A 20,660-nucleotide genomic window follows, 5' to 3' on the forward strand; every position below is an offset into this window, starting at 1 on the left:
CAGCGATACAAACGTGCAAATTTAATAATATGTTAGTGGGGTACAGTATCTTGCAGTATATAAGCAAGCAATACTGTTGTTCATATCTTTTAATCAACAGTTCCATTTTGGGAAATATCTTTCAATGGTATGACTTTTTTAAAATGAGCACACAAAGGTATTCATAGGGTATTATCCAAAACTGTCCCAACAACAAAGATTTGAAGGGAAAAAAATTCTAACCAAAGGGAAAAGTCTAACATCTAGGATACTGGCCTCGGGAATTATTCTGCAGATCACAAAATGGTAGTAGCTTTATCAATTAATAGTTGAAAGATACCAAATATGTACATAAAGGTTCAACTGCATAAAATGTAATATTCACTAAAGGCTAAAGATAAGGAATGGATTTGTATAGCTTAATATGCCTTTCATTCCTTTTTCTATATACTTAAATGCATTATCTTTCCAATTCAAGTCTGTCCCCCTAGTGTATTCCTCCCACTCAAAATACACACTGCTGTCTTGTAATGTTCCCTATTATCTTCATTTGTAAAATGCACTGAATTCATTATGTGAGAGCATCTCTTAAAAGCATATATTTCCTATAAGTATTTCTAGCATATGGTATAGATTTCCCTGTGGTTCCTAGTAAGCTAACTATAACAAGTTAAAATCCTTGCTCCTATTTTAAAGTCATAAAACCCTTTCTGAAAGTTCATTTGGCAGACTCTATCAAGATTGCCACCTTTGTAGTAATTCAACTTTCAGAAATCCAAAAAGTTTTTACCTGAGATTCAGGCAACTTAGAAGGCTTCTCACCTCACTGTTATTTAGAATAGTGAAGATCAAAGACATGTTAACTGTTGATCATTGTTGGAACAGTTAGGTACATCTGGAATATTCACAGGACAGAATATTATATAGTCACCAAAAATCTTATTTTCAGAAAGTAAGAAATGAAGGAATATAGATCAAGACAGCTGTGTCTGTCATTCCCATTCCTCTAAGAGGTTCCTTCATAAATTCTCTTCTGGTGCGACATGATCTCTTCTCCCTCTTTGCAGCAGTTTGTGGATTGGGATGGACACTAGACCCAAGGGCAGTAGTTCTGTAGGAAGCTTGTGAAGCTCTCCACAAACACCGTGCAAGGAGAAGGAGGGACTGAGGTGGATTGAATGATGGTTTAAAGGTGCATTGAGTAGGCAAGTGATAGATGCCAGGCAGCAAGAACCACAAAGGAGCTAAAGTTATGAATAATCAGAGGATATAGGGAGTAGAGACTGAATTATAGGGAGGTAGCAGTAGCAGGGGTCTTAGCAAAATTCTGAGTAGAACTGCTTGAATTCTAGGAGCCTCCAAAATAACCATATGAAAGTAAAAACTAAAAGCGAGATGCAAAGATGTACTGAGAGGGAATGGGACATATGTATACCTATGGCTGATTCATGTTGTGTATGATAGAAACCAACACAACAGTTTAAAGCAATTATCCTCCCATTAAAAATAAATTAAAAGATATATACTGCATTTTAAAATATGTGAAAATTATTCACATTTAACATTTGGAAGGAATAAATCAGCATTTCAATAGTGGTGGCGAGATTACAAGTAATTTTTGTTTTTACAACGATCATTTTTAAACACTTAGAATGAGTACCATCAGTAATCAAAAATTCTAATTTTGAAAATAAGTCCTATGTTGTTGTTATGTGGTTAAAGTCCCTAGCAGCCAGAATTTCAGAATTTTCTGAGATCATAAATGCCTTTAAGGTCTTGTAAGGACTAAAATAATTTGATGATTTGATTAAATGAACAGCAGGAGGTAAAATGGGAAGAAGATGAAGCAAAGGCAAGCTGAGTAAGGCATAGGTGGAGAGTACTGAAAAGGATGTCCTGAATAAAATCTCTTTGATACAAAGGTGTAAACTAGGGAGAGGGGGACTGGAGATAAATTATCTGGAAATCATTGTTAATTGGGTTAATAATTAAAGAATAGTAATGGGATAGTTTATAACATAGCCTTTTCCTTATTATTACTATCTATTCAACTTTGAAATTTCTTCAGCTACCATTTTCTTTCAGGTCTTACTAACCTAGTCCTAAAATATGGTATATCTAGCTTGTTTCCTGAGCATCAGGACCTCTCTATTGCAATCTCATTGTTACATCATAAAAATCATTCTTCTCATGTAATTTCTCTATTTATTGTTTACCTACCACATCAAATCTAAACTTTTAATAACAACCACAACAAAAATCTCTGTCCCTTCCCATCTTTATCAACTGACTTCCCCAAACTTATCAGTTGTATTCTCAAATCCTTTCCCAAATCTGCCTTTTGACTGCCAGGAAGTCAATCTCCTTAAGTCTCCCACACTTCAGGCTCTTCCCATATTTAAATCATGGCAGATGTTTATCTCCCAAATAGAAAGCCCTTTAACTTTCACTCCTGCAAATCATTAAAATCAACCTCTTTGGGAGCCTGCCTAAAAGCTCTCACCTCTTGGAAACCACTTTCCTAGTAACAACGGGACTTCCAGATTCCCCATCCCCCAACCCACACTAGTATATTATTATGCAGTCACAGCTTTTGTTCCACGCCTGGTTCTGTCTCTCTGCATTGTAACTTCTTCAGGGGCAAGGACTGTGCACTTGACTCCATTCATATACCTCACTCAGTACAGTGCTAACCAAAAATACTCTTAAAAAGTTTAATGGATTAACAAAATCAGAAATTCTCTAGCATAATATGAAATTGTGGGAAAAATGTGGAGGGGTTTCCCTTGTCTCCACAGTCTCCATATGGGGGAAAAATGGCAACTTGCCTTTTTCCCAAGATAAGCAGACAGTTTCCTAAACAAGATTAAAATTTAATGACTCTAATACTCAATTCTGAGGCCATATACATCTTCTGAAATGGGTGCAACACAAACGTTTCTATATCCTGAGAAGAGGATATGAACGAATTGAATACAAAATAGACTGCAAATTTTGCAAACATTAGAGTTTCTTTTTATGCTTTGATTTGTAGAATTTTCTAGTCCAGTCTTTCATGAATGAATTTATGAGCTTGTTAACTTTGAGGAAACTACTTCCAAGGATTTCCAGAGTTTTACATACTGAATCTTCATATCTAAAGTTATATAAAGTTATTAATTAAAGTTATGACAAATATTTTTTGAGTACCTATGAGCCTGGTACCATGGATTAAATGGAGGAAGTGGGCAAGAATACTGAAGAACTCAAACCTAGTTTGAGTAACTTGCAGCAAGAAGTTCTTCTTTTAACATCCTCACTGCCTCTACCCTATTCAGTTTCTTACAAATCCTCAGGCTGCTTGTGCCCAGGGCTTTACCTCCGCCTATCAAGACCTTTTTGTCTTTCCTCCCATCAAACTTTTCCCATTTTGTTCTAGGACAAAAAGTATTCCCAACCTTCCATTTTTCTAAGGAACCCAATTACCATGTACTAAACTGACCCACTTGTAATAGCATCCAGTAATCTTTTTTGCATTTCTCTCTATTTAGGCCTATGCTCTAATGGAACTTCTTGTAGATACTCGTAGAGTATGGACTTGCTAGGGCTTCCCAGGTGGCGCAGAGGTAAAGAATCTGCCTGCCAATGCAAGAGATGCAAGAGACACAGGTTCGACCCCTGGGTTGGAAAGACTTCCTGGAGGAGGAAATGGCGGGGGGGTGGGAAGATTTCCCAGAGGAGGAAATGGTAACCTACTCCAGTATTCTTGCCTGGGAAATTCCATAGACAGAGAAGCCTAGTGGGCTTCTGTCCATGGGATCACAAAGAGTTGGACGCGACTGAGCACACACGCAGACACATGGACTTTCTAAAATGAAATTTTAAGCATTATAGCAGATTAGTGTGATAGATATTTTCTTAAGCCAAGACACATTTCCAGGGTGATAAGCTCTGTGTGTGTGTGTGTGTATACAGTTGACCCTTGAAAAAACATGGGGTTTAGGAGTGGCAACCTCTCCTCCAAGTCAGAAATCCAAGTATATGTTTACAGTCAGTGTTCCATATCCTGTAGTTCCTCTGCATCATCAGATTTAACCAACTGCAGTTCCTATGGTACAATATTATTTATTTATTGATAAAAATCCGTGTGTAAGTGGACCTGTGTGGTTCACACTTGTGTTGTTCAAAGGTCAACACATAGATAACTATAACATGTTTATTTAGTTATAATCACAACATAAGTTTATCTAGTTATTTTTATGGCTTTAAATATGTTGCATGTTTTATCTCTATCTCCTCTGTAATGTTGGGAAAATAGTGTTTGTCCCATCTTCCTTACAAGGATATTTTAAAGTATCAGATGAAGTTTTGCATGTGTAACCCTTCCTTAAGTGTAAAGAGAAAAGTAAATGTATTTATCATTTTATTAATATTTCTTTTAGGATTATTACTACCCTAGAAAGTTCCTTGAGATCAAGAACTGAGTTTTGTTCGTATTTATAATCCTCTAAATTGAGTTTTGCTTCTGTACTAAAGTGACAGTCGGAGGATAAATACTATGAGGTTTCAAAATCATTACAGTATTCTGAGAAACATGCAGACAATGTTTTAGTCCCCCTTTCTTACAGAAAGTGAAGAGGGTCTAGAAAAGGAGAGTGAGAGAGAAATGAAAGGGAAAATGTTAGGGGTGGACATTTTACCTTTTAAAGTTTTAGTAAACTGTGCCAAAAGATACTAGTAATCGTTCTTGAAGGAAGATTATTGAGGTACCTCAGTTTTACTTTATATCCTATACATACCTTTAGGTTCACATCTTTAAAAAAAAAAATAGAATAAGGAAAGCATAGGTGGTTAACCATAGCTGTTTGTGTTGTTACTTATATCTTCCCAAACCATTTGGAAATTGAAATCCTTCATTGTTGCTCCTGGGTTGTTAAAAACAAGAAAGCTGAATAGAAAACAGCAGTCAAGGCAGTGGGTAACTTCATCATATAAAGGAAACCATGAACTGTAGATTCAGGATGTATGTATGCAGTTAAAAAAACAAACAGTTCTTCACCTGCAAGAGCTAGGATGATCACCCTGCTTTTCTCTGCCATCTTAAGATTGCTTCCTTTCAGGTCAGAGTTCCTCTTGGTAATAACCGCTGGTTCAGCCATCTGTAAGCAGTGTCTATAAGCTTCCCTTCCCTCAGCTAACCAGAGCTTTCCAATTCCTACTCCATGATCTTCCCAACCCAGGGATCAAACCGGCATCTCCTATGTTTCCTGCATTGGCAGACAGATTCTTTACCACAGAGCCATCTGGGAAGCCCCTTATTTCATGTAGGTTATATTAAACCAGAGCTTAATGAAGTCTTAGAAAACCACATTTCCATAGTATATTTAAGGCACAAGGAGATTGTATGTGAAGTGGATAGCCCATCTACTTCATTTTATCTTTGATCCTGGAACTAGTACTTACAGAACTAAGCAGAATGACACTTGAAACAGATTTCTTAATTTTCAAAACTAAATATGTGGCTCCTGATCTTTAGAAAAAATAATGACAGATGAGTCAATCAGGAAAAAAAAAGTGACATGAATGGTTTTGGGTTTTTTTTTTTAATATATATAAAGTTTTCTTTTTTTGTCTATTTGTATGAAAACTCTAAAATACCTCAGGAGTGATCATAGGAAATTTGTATAAATTCACCATTATGAAATTATCTCTTCTCTTCTTAAAAATCAGAAGTGAAGTGAAGTGGAAGTCGCTCAGTTGTGCCTGACTCTTTGCAACCCCATGGACTATACAGTCCATGGAATTCTTCAGGCCATAATACTGGATCGGGTAGCTGTTCCCTTCTCCAGGGAATCTTCCCAACCCAGGGATTGAACCCAGGTCTCCTGCATTGTGGGCAGATTCTTTACCAGCTAAGCCACCATGGAAGCCCAAGAATACTGGAGTGGATAGCTTATGCCTTTTCCAAGGGATCTTCCCACCCCAGGAATGGAACCGGGGTCTCCTGCATTGCAGGCAGATTCTTTACCAGCTGGGCTACCAGGGAAGCCTTTTAAAAATCAGTGATAGTCATAGTATTAAAGGATGACCTACACATATAACTTACTTGCTTACGCCCATAACATTTTATTGAATTAAGATGAAATCTGGTTTTAATATTATCACTTATGGGGCTTCCCTGGTGGCTCAGATGGTAAAGAATCTGCCTGCAATACAGGAGACCTAGGTTCAACCCCTGGGTCATTTATTAGCCAATCACAAAGTTAAATTGTACAAAATAATTATAATTTTAACTAGTCTTACTGTGAATATTTTCCCCATATTATTTTGTTTAATATAACCTACATGAAATAAAGGGCTTCCCGGATGGCTCTGTGGTAAAGAATCTGCCTGCTAATGCAGGAAACATAGGAGATGCCGGTTTGATCCCTGGGTTGGGAAGATCATGGAGTAGGAAACTGCAACCCACTCCAGTATTTTTGCCTAGAAAATTCCATGGACAGAGGAGCCTGGCGGGCTGCAGTCTGTGGGGTCGCAAGAGTCAGACATGACTGAGTGACTAAGCACGCATGCACGCACATGAAATAAAGGTTAGGATTATTCCTACAAAAAGGCCTATAAAGGATGCTTTTGCTGTGTTGGTGTGATGGGATGCCAGAAAAGACCAAGCTTCTTTGACTTGGTTCTCAGAGTCAGAAATGCCCACATTATTAAACAGTTTAAGAGGCCCCAGGTTAAAATGCAAATCTGGGAGGAAGTAATTTGTTAAACTGTTACTAGTTCTGATAAATTAGTGTAACTTAATGAATTAGAGAAGTTAAGATTGCTCTGAAAATAATGAGAAATAAGTTGTTAAATTTGGGGAATAAGGAGGGAAAATGAGAACTGTGCATGGATATTATGTTGACTCTGGGAGGGCCTCTGGGAGGCCTGATCAAAAGTGGAGCAGCATCAAGACCCAGGTCTTGGGGAAACAGAAAGAGGGAATCTGAACGCATGCAAAACTTTTTGTGGAAGACTAAGTGCTAGTCATGAAGTCCAACCCCTTAAAAACCTACCCAAACCCCAAAAATTCTCTAGGAAAAATAACTCTTCATAATCAACTTTATACTTAAGAAAAATTTTTAAAAAAACCTCCTTTGCAAGTCATTTAACCTTCATGCCTTCAATCTCTCTACCTGAAAATAAGAATTACAAAACTGATGGCACATTCACTTTGTTTTGGGAGGATTATGTGAAAGCTTTTGTAAGCTATGAATCTACATGAATTCAAGGTAGATTATAAGTCTGAAAGGAGGATAAATAATGTTTCTACTTAATTTATAATTTATATTGACGTCAATAAAAATCAGATGTAAATTGTTTTATAACAATTTTTAAATGGTAATAGATATCATTTTTAAATAATAGATATCATTTTAAATGATAATTTAAAAATGACAATTTTTAAATGATAAATATAACAGTTTTTAAATGATAATAGTTCCCAACAGATGTTAGGTGCTAATATTATTGAATCTTATCCTAATATGTGAGGGGGATGTTTGTGTGTGTTCAGTCATGTCTAGCTCTTTGCGGTTACATGGACTGAAGCCTGCCAGGCTCCTCTGTCAGTGGAAACTTCAGGCAAGAATACTGGAGTGGGTTGCAGGTTTCCATTTGCTATTCCAGGGGATCTTCTCGACCCATGGATCGAACCCTGACTCTCCTGCAATGGCAGGTGGATTTTTTTTTTCACCACTGAGCCACCTGGGAAGCCCCAATATGTGAGGTACTTTGTTGCTAAGCTTTTCTTGTTCTGTATCTTGCGTTCTCTTCCCTTTCCCTTGGTCTTTACCATCTGCCTTAAAACGTGCAGTTTTTTACAGCTTGAAAGAAATTGCCTGTCCTATTGCTTCTTGTCTCAGCCACTTTGTTTCTCTTCTCCTTTACATCATCAATGAGAAGCTTTTATCAGTAGATCTCAATGGCATAGAAATAATCTAGTTCACATGAGACTACATTTAATTACAATCACTAAAAATTCATTCTCCATATCTACTTAGAGATATGGCTCACCTTCCCATGCCCACTTTACTTACCAATTTTTAATTCATCACCAAAGAGCTCTGTAGAAATCGTAATAGCTTTATATATTGTCAAGCACTAATGGAACATTTTTCGTGTTTGTGAGTTAGAACCCATGGAGCAAGACAGTCTCAGTCATATTTTTCTCAATCCTGCCATCTCCATTTTTATTTGTTTTTGTTAGCCACTTATGATCAGGCTTCCCACCTTTCTGCTTTGAAAATGTTCCCTTAAAACAGGGTATTTTTTGTCAAATTCAAAAGCCAATGATATTCCTTCACCACTGGCTAAAGTTGATCACCCTTTGCTTGGTAATGCACTCTTAGTTTTTATTCTGAAGACCTATGCAGGCATCAGGACAGAGTGAGAACAGTTTGCTGCTGCTATTCCTGCTACTGCTGCTTTTACTTAGTAGTTAGCTTATATTCACTATTTTTCTCTCCTTTAAAATTTTAGATTTATTTTTTACTGAGGGAATTTTGCTTATAACATTATGTGCGTTTGATGTGTACCACATATTTCTGCTTCTAGTCTCTAAGCCCTACACAGTGTGCTCACTCCCAAAAATGTAGTTTATAGTCCCTGTTTACTGTAATTCTCATAACTTTCCTATGGAGATCAGTTATTATCCTCATTTTACAGCTGAGGAAATAAGCTCAGAATTTAATCAACTTGCTCAAATTCACACAACAGAACAAGATCTGCTCTGGGAAGTATTAGGTTTAGCAATAGAGAAGAAAGCCTTTTCCTAACTGGATCACTGCATGCCCTATGTTTCTATATTTAGATTAAGTAACTTATTCATTTCTTTTCCTATTTATCTATAGTTTGGAGCATTACTGTACTTCATTTGCGAAGATGGCTTTTCAAGTAGTTTTTTTGCCCAAGTTGTCCATACGCAATTTATCTTAGTCCATTTTTTTCTTCTTTTTCGAGTTAACTGACTCCTGTAGAAATAGAAATGGAACCTCAGATTCATTTAGGCTAGACAGTGCTCTAACTACATACACTAAATCGAAAAGTATAGTTATCAGAAGTCAGTGAATGACAACATAGATTTTAAATTAACCTTTATAGTATAATTTACTCAACTTTTGACTGGGTCTGTTTATCGAAACCACTGTAGACATACGGTAGGATTTAGTTACATACATATTTTGTTTTCTCAAGTGAGTGCATAACAACAGTGTGATCTAGCTACAAAAGATTTCCTTAAGGTTTTTGTTGGCATGTCAGTGCTAACAATTGGAGCTTGAGTGTTTTAGATTTCATCTGAAATTAGTGGTTCAAATACAACAATAAATAGTTTTCATGGTTGTCAGCTCTGATTAATGTAACATTAAACCTCTTGAGTATATTACACCACTACTTTTGTTTTTAACTGACAAATTTGAAAAATAAAACAAAGACACAGTATCTGTCTTATGAACACATTAAATGTAGATCTTTGCTTTTTTCATTTAATGTACCCTTACATTTTTCAGAGGCATTTGGCTTTATTTCTTTAGCAGGTTTTTTCACTAAATCTTTTACCTATCTTACCAAAATGCCTTCCATCATTTAATTAACAAATCTGGTGGAGGGAAGAAAGAATTATGAGTTATCCGAAAGATATATTAAGGACATTTCAACATTAATAGAATGAGGAAAAGAATTATGCATTAATAATCTTCACTGCAGAACAATTTATACCTCTCAAAGGATTTTCATTTACCTTCTCCTTCATACTAAGAAGTATATAGCTGAAGAAATTAAGGTAATAAGGGACTTATCTGAAGCCACACAGCAACTTGCCCTAAGATTAGAAAACAAGTCTTCTTATGACCAGCCATTTCTCTTTATTGTGTACCTTATACATACCATAGAGATGATTTGAGTAATAGTTACTAAAACTTTTTCCCCTCTCAACTTGTGAAAAAAAGATGAATTTAAATCTGATTGCCTAAACCAAACAGAATAGTGTTTTGGAACCTCTGAACAGATTTTTTTTAATTGAAAAATGTTAAATTATGATTTATTTTCCTCTGATTTAGCACAGTGGTTCTTTCAGTTTCAAAGTTATACCCCCATCCCTTAGCTCAGTTCTTCAAAGTTACATCAAAGGGACAACAATTTTTCTTCAGAACACATTCTCAAATGTTATACAGACCACAAGACATCTTATTTTCTTGTATTTTACTGTATTTATCAAACTCATTTTTAATCTATTCACATTTTCTGAATAGAATTTTAGCAGTGTGCCCTACTCTCTTAAGAAAAATATTATCTAAACTGTGGGAAACTTATGTTTAAGATTTAGTGTCTTTTCTTAGATTTGTTATTTCATAGTGAATTGATACTTACAGTTTCCATGTCCAGACAGAATTTGTATAGATACAATCAGAAAACACAGTTTAGAGAATTTAACCTGCAGCTTATCTTCTGTTAGATGGCTGCCTTGCCAAGCTAATTTCACATACATTTCAAGGTGTCCAAATCAATTTAAAAGTCATTATATTATAATTTATAAAAGCTCTTCTACCATAATGTATTCACCCAGAGGTAAACTTATGACCTTTGAAAGAGTAAACAGAAAAACGGATACAAGAGGTCTCAAAGCAGAAACAGAAATGCATGTGTTCTCTATGTTACTCATTAAAATGGTGAGTATGAGGATCAGATGATTCATACACAAAGTTTACCTCCTCTTCCTGATGTGAGTTATATCCTCATTTACTTATCTACATTTGGTTGGGAAATGCATTGATGGGCACAAATCAGTTTCTTCTGATACATTCAGGGATGTAGGAAGTGTCTTAATAAGCACCAGCATCCAAACAGAAAGGATAAAACCTTTGGTCTGAATTTTGCAGATGAGACAGCTAAGTTGGGGGTAAAATGACTGGTCTAAAGTCATACAGTGGGATACTTAAGCTTCCGGGATTCCAAAGCAAAGCTATTGCCTCTCAGACTTAGTGACTCCATAACCAGGTCCTCTTGCTATTATAAAATTCTTTCTTGGGGCAAATCAAAATTTACTTATAACATTTATTCTGTGATCCTGTTTCTGCCCTTTAGGGCCTCACTGAATGAACTGTTTTCTCCATATCCTCTACTCCCACCCCAGTCTCTTTTATGTCTTGTACAGTTTAGGGTCAGAAGTGGCTTTGAAATATATCCAACCAAGAATTTTTAATATCTTAGATTTTTCCCCCTGTCTTTTTAACGCCCACTTGTGGTTACTTGCAAAGGCTTTAACGTCTTAAATATCTTTTGTCCTTCCCTTCCTCCCAGTCCCCAATCTCCTCTTTTTTTCTTTTACTTCCTATTTTTTAGAATCATAATCTAATCAACCATTTATTTTCAATAACTTAGAATTATCTTTGAATCCCCCCATACAAACCCACCTGTTTCTGATCTGGGTTGCAGATGAAGCACCTTAGTTCAGAAATTTTAAATAATACCCCTAATGCATGTGTGCATGCTAAGTTGCATCTGATTCTTTGTGACCCCATGGACAGTAGCCCACCAGACTCCTTTGTCCATGGAATTTTCCAGGCAAGAATACTAGAGTGTGTTGCCATTTTCTCCTCCAGGGGATCTTCCTGACCCAGGGATCAAACCCACGACTCTTGCATCTTCTGCACTGGCAGGCAGGTTCTTTACCACTGCATCACCTGGTCTAGGATTTAAACTTAGGTGTGTTTGATTCTGAAGTTCAGGGTTGTTACACTATTTCACTAAAGCAGAGGAACCAGAGATCGAATTGCCAACATCTGTTGGATCATCGAAAAGCAAGAGAGTTCCAGAAACACATCTAATTCTGCTTTATTGACCATGCCAAAGCCTTTGACTATGTGGATCACAACAAACTGTGGAAAATTCTGAAAGAGATGGCAATACCAGACCACCTGACCTGCCTTTTGAGAAATCTGTATGCAGGTCAGAAAGCAACAGTTAGAACTGGACATGGAACAACAGACTGGTTACAAGTAGGAAAAAGAGTACGTCAAGGCTGTATATTGTCACCCTGCTTATTTAACTTATATGTTAAATAAGCAGTATATCATGAGAAATGCTGGGCTGGAGGAAGCACAAGCTGGAATCAAAATTACTGGGGGAAATATCAATAACCTCAAACATGCAGATGACACTGCCCGAAAGCGAAGAAGAACTAAAGAGCCTCTTGATGAAAGTGAAAGAGGAGAGTGAAAAAGTTGGTTTAAAGCCCAGCGTTCAGAAAACTAAGATCATGGCATCCAGTCCCATCACTTCATGGCAAATAGATGGGGAAACAGTGGCTGACTTTATTTTGTGGGGCTCCAAAATCTCTGCACATGGTGACTGCAGCCATGAAATTAAAAGACGCTTACTCCTTGGAAAGTTATCAATCTAGATCAATCTAGACAGCATATTAAAAAGCAGAGACATTACTTTGCCAACAAAGGTCCATCTAGTCAAGGCTATGGTTTTTCCAGTGGTCATCTATGGATGTGAGAGTTAGACTATAAAGAAAGCTGAGCACCAAAGAATTGATGCTTTTGAATTGTGGTGTTGGAGAAGACTCCTGAGAGTCCCTTGGACTGCAAGGAGATCCAACCAGTCCATCCTAAAGGAGATCACTCCTGAATATTCATTGGAAGGACTGTTGTTGAAGCTGAAACTCCAATACTTTGGCCACCTGATGTGAATACCTGACTCATTTGAAAAGACCCTGATTCTGGGAAAGATTGAAAGCAGGAGGAGAAGGGGATAAGAAGGTTGGATGGCATCACTGCCTCAATGAAGATGGGTTTGAGTAATCTCTGGGAGTTGCTGATGGACAGGGAGGCCTGGTGTGCTGCAGTCCATGGGGTCACAAAGAGTCGGACATGACTGAATGACTGAACTGAACTGAACTGCATTTGATTCTGAAGCTCAGAATCAATAGCTATTTCACTAAAGCACACTCAGATGTCTTTGAATGTCTGGAAATTAGACAAGTCATCTTAAAGGGGATTGCAAGTCCACATGTCTAATTTTGAGGTTATTTCTATGGCACCATGAGCAATATTAGCTTCGTCATTATAATCAAAGGATAGATTAGAGATAGATAAAACATCATTACTGTCTTCAAGGAACTAGATGTGATAGGGAAGACTGACAATACAATGTGGTCAGTGTTATAATAATGAAAAAAGGTCAGGGGCTTTGTTGAGGTTCAAACTCCTGTTGCTCCGTAGCCTTGCTATAGACAGTGACTAGTGTAGACAAGTCATTTAACTAATACAAGTTTAAGTTTCCCGGTCTGTAAAATGAAGGGGGTATGACTAAATTAGTGAACCTCTTAGTTATCAAAACTCATTGTTCATTTTCCCCTAACCTTTAGTTCTGTTTTTGCTTTTCCATTTGTTTCATTCATTCACTGACTCATTCATCATCGCTTCACTCCATCAGCATTTATTGAATACCTTCCAGGTTCCAGACACTGTGTGGTACACTGGGAACACAAAGAAAAGATACAGTAACCCTCTTCCCTCAAGAAGCTCACAGACTTGGAATACACATAAATTAAAGGAAGTAAATTGGAGACAGTAAATTCAATGTAGTTTCACAATAGAGTTGTTTACAAAAATTCTGTGAGAGTACAGCAAAGAGAGTACAAAATGGGGATAAGGATGAGGAGGGGAAGATTTTACAAGTTGACATTTGTAGAGGCTCTTAAAAGACTGAATAGGTGTTTGCTAGGAGGAGTGCATATGGGAATTCCAGGCCAAGGGAATAGATCTTGGTTTCTTATATCTGCCTGCTCCTAATGTTTTTCTTCATCAAAATATTAACTCTTCTCTAGTTATCATCACAGTTGTTGCATATGCAGTACACTGATGATTTGGTTTCTTATAAAAGAACACCCTAAGTAAGGAATTCCTTGGAGGTCCAGTGGTTAGGACTCCATTGTTTCACTGCTGAAGGCACAGGTTCAACCCCTAGTCAGTCAACTATGATCCCACAAGCCTTGTGGCTAAAAAAAAGAATACCCTAGATAGAAGATGATGCCTTTTTTCATGCAAATGTTCTTAGTTATTAGATAGAAAGAAAAAGATACTTAAAGACCACAGAATTTTGTTCTCTGTAAGCCCATAGGACTTCTAAATGAGGAGTTTATACCTGTTTTAATAAAAAGAATCGACAAGGTTATTATAATAACCTGAAGAAATCACACACATACACATATAAGGTATTTTGCTAAGGGATTGAACTCATGTTTTCATACTCAGAAAGCGTTATTCTTCTGAAATATTTAATGTGTATGCTGAGAGAATTGAAGAAGTTTGAGTATTTTCTGTAATATAAGCTATCTCCATATGGTGAAGCCCTGTAATAGTTCCACTGTTGAGCTTAATACCTTAAGTGTGAATTGTCTTTCATTCTACAAAAGATGGGGTTGAAATAAAGATATAAAATAGGTTCACGTTGGTGGTTTCATTACTTTTACCTTAAAGTATATGCTTTTAGGCTTATGAGCTATTGTTTATCCCCAGATCCAGTTGGAATAATTTTCTACCAGTGAGACAGAACTTGTGATTCATCTACATACCCTAAAGAATAGATATTGTCATTGCTGGAGAGGGCAGACTTAGAAGCAAATTGGGAGACATTGCCTAGAGGTAGAATGTGCCTCAGTGTAAGGGAATACTGTCATCATTAGAACTGTCCATCAATACACTAATTTATTTTGTCTTGTCTTGGTTATTGTTTAAGGTTCACCAGATTGTAAATTTCCTTAGAGAAAGTGTGTCATTCACCTTTATATTCTTTCCTCATTCCCCATCAACCTAGTGACTGACACACGTTAAACATGCAATATGTTGAAATTAACTACTTATGAAATCATATGCTCTGAAATAATGTTATTAGGCAAAGGTTGATGACCATTTGCCAAGCATACTATAGTAGGTGACATAGGCCTCCTCCATCATGGTGTGTTAGAGAATGTTGACTATGGGGCTTGGGTTCATATCCAGGCTCTTATCATTTATTGGTTATATAATCATGAATACATCACTCTTCTGTGTCTTGGTTTGTGAATGAGATTGCATATCCACTCTATTCAAGTACACTGTAATCCTTTCCCTTTCTTCTACATGATCAATTTTCTTCTTTGATGGATTATTGCTAATACCATAGAAACATGCCATTATTTCTCCCATTTTAAAAATACCATCTCTTCACTAACCATTCCTCTGTTCTCTTAGTAGCAAAGGTCCTTTCTTCCCATTATCTTTTAAACTCATCCCAATCAGGCTCTCATCTCCGTCATTCCATAGAAGCAACTCTTTGTTGAGCTTCTGATAACAGCAGCTTCCACACTGTTAAATACAGTGGTCAGTTAATTTTCATCATTAGGGCCATCAGTACAATTGATCACTTCTTCTTCCTAGAAATACTATCTTCTTTTTGCCTCCCAAGAATTCCACACACTCCTAGTTTTTCTCCTCCCTCACTGGTTGTTCCTTTTTAGGCTCCTGTGCAGAATCCTTCTCCTTTCCCCACCTTTTACATTGGAGAGCACCATTCGTTGGTCTTTACCTCTTTCTCACTTGGTGATTCCATCTGTGCTTGTGTTAAATGTCACCTATGAAAGTGAAAGTTGCTCAGTCGTGTCTGACTCTTTGTGACCCATGGAATTCTGTACAGTCCATGGAATTCTCCAGGCCATAATACTGGAGTTAGTAGCCTTTCCCTTCTCCAGGGAAATGTCAACTAACTGAAGACAATTCCCATATTTTCCAACCCAGACTTCTCCTGTTAACTTCTAACCCTATATATCTATCTGAATTCAACATCCTAGTGGAAAGATTGAATAGATAACAAAACTTGACATTTGCAAAACTGAATTCAAAGTCTTCAAATCTGCTCTGCTATTGTTCAGTCACTAAGTCGTATCTGAGTCTTTGCAACCCAATGGACTGCAGCACACCAGACCTCTCTGTCCTCCACTATCTCCCAGAGTTTGCTCAAATTCATGTCCATTGAGTCAGTGATACCATCCAACCATCTTATCCTCTGTTCCCTCTTCTCCTCCTGCCCTCAGTCTTTCCTAGCATCAGGGTCTTTCCCACATCAGGTGGCCAAAGTATTAGAGCTTCGACTGCAGTGAATATTCAGGGTTAACTGGTTGATCTCCTTGCAGTCCAAGGGACTCTCAAGAGTCTTCTCTGGCAGCACAATTTGAGTGCATCAATTAATTCTTAAGTGCTCAGCCTTCTTTATGGTCCGACTCTCACATCCAGACAGGACTACTGGAGAAACCATAGCTTTGACTAGACAGACCTTTGTCAGCAAAGTCATGTCTTTGCTTTTTAATATGCTGTCTAGGTTTGTCATAGCTTTTCTTCCAAGGAGCAAGCATCTTTTAATTTCATGGCTACAGTCACCACCCATAGTGATTTTAGAGCACAGGAAAATAAAAATCTGCCACTGTTTCCACTTTTTCTCCATCTATTTTTCATGAAGTGATGGGACCAGATGCCATGATCTTAGTTTTTTAAATGTTGAGTTTCAAGCCAGCCTTTTCACTCTCCTTTTCACCCTCATCAAGAGGCTCTTTAGTTCTTCTTCACTTTCTGCCATTAGAGTGGTATTATCTGCATATCTGAGGTTGTTAATATTTCTCCTGGCAGTCTTGATTCCAATTTGTGATTCGTCCAGCCTGGTATTTCATATGATGTACTCTATATAGAAGTTAAATAACCAAGGTAACAATATACAGCCTTGTTATACTCTTTTCCCAATTTTGAACCCTCAGTTGTTCCATGTCTGCTTCTAACTGTTGCTTCTTGACCTGCATACAGGTTTCTCAGAAGACAGGTAAGGTGGTCTGGTATCTCCATCTCTTTAAGAATTTTCCACAGTTTATTGTTATCCACACAGTCAAAGGCTTTAGCCTAGTCAATGAAGCGGAAATGGATGTTTTTCTGGAATTCGCTTGCTTTCTCTGTGATCCAACAAATGTTGGTAATTTGGTCTCTGGTTCCTCTGGCTTTTTTCTAAACCCAGCTTGTACATCTGGAAGTTCTTGGTTCATGTACTGCTGAAGCCTAGCTTGAAGGATTTTGAGCATAACCTTGCTAGCATGTGAAATGAGCTCAGTTGTATGGTAGCTTAAACATTCTTTGTCAGTGCCCTTCTTTAGGATTGAAATGAAAACTTAACTCAGTCCTGTGGCCACTGGCAAGTTTTCCAAATTTGCTGATTTATTGAGTGATGCACTTTAACAGCATCATCAAATCTGCCCCATTTTTCCTCATTTCAATAAGCAGCATTTCTGTCCTTTCAGTGGCATAGACCAAAAATGTTAGCAGCTTCCTTGGCACCATGTATCTTTGCTACCCACATTCTTCATCAAGAGATTTCTTCTACTTTCAAATTGTATACAGAATCCATTTCTCACTAGCTCCACTGCTATAACCATGGACCAAGCTACAGTCATCTCTTGCTTGGGTTATTGTAATAGCATTCTAGATAGTCTCCCTGCTTCTACTCTTGTTACCCTATAGTCTTTTCTCATCAAAACAACCAAATGGCTTCACGCTCTTAGAGTAAAAGCTAAAGATCTTTAAGGTCCTAAAGGATCTGGTTCCGCCCCTTCTCCATTGTGTTTTCATCTCTTATCATTTTCCTTATCACAGTGGTCTTTTTGTTGCACTTTAGAACAGATCCTCTGGAGAAGGAAATGGCAGCCCACTCCAGTATTCTTGCCTGGAAAATTCCATGGACTGAGGAGCCTGGTAGGCTACAGTCCATGGGGTCGCAAAGAGTCGGACACGACTGAGTGACTTCATTTTCAGGCAAGCTCCTGCCCCTGGACTTTTACACAGACTGATTAGACCCTCTGATTAGACCATTCTCCTCCCAGATATACTCTTTCATATAACACCTGTCTTGACACTGCTGTTTAAAATTGAAGTCCTCCCCCTAGCACTTCCCAATATCCGTATTTATTTTTCCATAGTATTTTATACTTTTTAAATTACTTCATCAGTCTAATATTATATTCTAAATGATTTGTTTATTATATATGTATATAAGCAAATTGTACATTGTCTCTCTCCTACTAGAACATAAATTATAATGAGAACAGCAACTCTTTTATCTGTCTTGTTCACTGCTGAATTTTCAGTACCTCAGAAACAATTTGGCACATGTTAGGCATTCTATGTTTTATGGAAGAAAGGAAGGAAGGAATTGAATATAAACAAAAACAATGTCTTGGTTTTACCTTCCTAAACTATGGTCAGGATCTAATGAAAGAATGGCTGACAGCCCTTGGTAAATCATGGAGCAACAATCAAGATATTAACATCAATAGTATGCCTTGAAGCCTTTTTGAACTTTTTCTATATGTGTCATTGAATAAGCACTGGTCTTATACCTCCATTCAGTTAAACTCTCAAGATTAAATTTTCCTACATAAGTTCATTTGATTATGGATGTTCATTTATGTTTCCTTTCAACTCTTAATGCAGCTCTTTGCTTATGCTCTAGCATAGTGCTACTTAAATTGTGTGGTACAGCTGTTTCTGCATATCCTTTGTGTATGTGTGATGCTGGCCGTCTTTTGTGTACATGTGTGTACACATGCATGAAGTACATATGTATGCTACATGTGCTCTTCAACCTGGCTCTCTGTGAGCCATCATTAGTCAGATCAGTAACGATGAAGTTCCTTTTATGAGGAATCAGCCAGAGGGTTTCCCAAGTTGCTCAGTAGTAAAGAATCCGCCTGCAGTGCAGCAGATACAGGTTTGATCCCTGGGTTGAGAAGATCCCCTGGAAAAGGAGATAGTAACCCACTCCAGTATTGTTGCCTGAAGAATTCTATGGACAGGGGAGCCTGGTGGGCTACAGTTCATGGGGTCGCAGAAAGTCAGACATAACTTAACAACTATAGCAAAGGCCAGCGGGAAGCTCCAGACAAGCCAGTTAATGAGGGTGAATGTAGGGCAGGGCCAGCAATGGATATTGTAGGCAGGATGACAGGTATTACATTTTTGAGCTTGTTTTCTGTTCATTTTGAGAGGCTTGAAAATTGAAGCACAGTGGCAGCCTGTTCTACCTGGGTCCTTTGCTACTCTCACTGCCATTGGCCAGGTAAAGGACCTGTCACAGAGAGGCAGGGAAATGGATTAAAAGGCATCTTCTTCAAGAGCATTTTGGAAAATTGAACTTTTATTTTTAGTCCTCAGAAGAAAATACACAGATTACGCTGTTTCTACAGGTTATGGGGTTTCGACTGAAAAATAATTCACCAAGTGATAGAATAATTGTCATATGGGTCACAATGAACTGTGGAAAATTCTGAAAAAGATGGGAATACCAGACCACCTGACCTGCCTCTTGAGAAATCTGTATGCAGGTCAGGAAGCAACAGTTAGAACTGGACATGGAACAACAGACTGGTTCCAAATAGGAAAAGGAGTATGTCAAGGTTGGATATTGTCACCCTGCTTATTTAACTTATATGCAGAGTACATCATGAGAAACGCTGGACTGGAATAAACACAAACTGGAATCAAGATTGCCGGGAGAAATATCAATAACCTCAGATATGCAGATGACACCACCCTTATGGCAGAAAGTGACGAGGAACTAAAAAGCCTCTTGATGAAAGTGAAAGTGGAGAGTGAAAAAGTTGGCTTAAAGCTCAACATTCAGAAAACGAAGATCATGGCATCCAGTCCCATCACTTCATGGGAAATAGATGGGGAAACAGTGGAAACAGTGTCAGACTTTATTTTTCTGGGCTCCAAAATCACTACAGATGGTGACTGCAGCCATGAAATTAAAAGACGCTTCCTCCTTGGAAGGAAAGTTATGACCAACCTAGATAGCATATTGAAAAGCAGAGACATTACTTTGCCAACAAAGGTCCATCTAGTCAAGGCTATGGTTTTTCCAGTGGTCATGTATGGATGTGAGAGTTGGACTGTGAAGAAAGCTGAGTGCCGAAGAATTGATGCTTTTGAACTGTGGTGTTGGTGAAGACTCTTGAGACTCCCTTGGACTGCAAGGAGACCCAACCAGTCCATCCTAAAGGAGATCAGCCCTGGGATTTCTTTGGAAGGACTGATGCTAAAGCTGAAACTCCAGTACTTTGGCCACCTCATGCAAAGAGTTGACTCATTGGAAAAGACTCTGATGCTGGGAGGGATTGGGGTCAGGAGGAGAAGGGGATGACAGAGGATGAGATGGCTGGATGGCATGACTGACTCAATGGACCTGAGTCTGAGTGAACTCTGGGAGTTGGTGATGAACAGGGAGGCCTGGCGTGCTGTGATTCATGGGGTCGCAAAGAGTCTGACACGGCTGAGCGACTGAACTGAACTGAACTGAAGAAAGATATAACCTTAAAACCTCTATTCTGTCAGCCAAAGAGCAGAAGTACTTGATGACATGACACTGAACTGTCTTGCCCTCTCTCCAGGGGATTTGGTTACCTGCATATGTTATTACCAGCCTACTTTTGTGAGGCCATGGTTGTGCTGGAGGTGATAGCTGACTCCGAGATTGATTTAGTCAATTTGGCTGGTTGGACAGGCATCTTCTCTGGGTCTCCCTACTTCATGTGTTTTCCTCCAGAAACCATGCTCTTTCAAAGAGGACTGCCTTCCCAG

The 20,660-nt window shown here is 38.0% G+C and overlaps 1 long non-coding RNA gene across 1 annotated transcript in view; it reads left to right on the forward strand.

The window, feature by feature from the left end:
• LOC112446661 (uncharacterized) overlaps positions 1-20,660 on the forward strand; it is a 46,812-nt gene that overhangs the window by 1,638 nt on the left and 24,514 nt on the right. The gene's annotated exons all lie outside the window — the stretch shown is intronic.

This window comes from Bos taurus, chromosome 5 (genome assembly GCF_002263795.3).
Source record: "Bos taurus isolate L1 Dominette 01449 registration number 42190680 breed Hereford chromosome 5, ARS-UCD2.0, whole genome shotgun sequence".
Taxonomy (NCBI): domain Eukaryota; kingdom Metazoa; phylum Chordata; class Mammalia; order Artiodactyla; family Bovidae; genus Bos; species Bos taurus.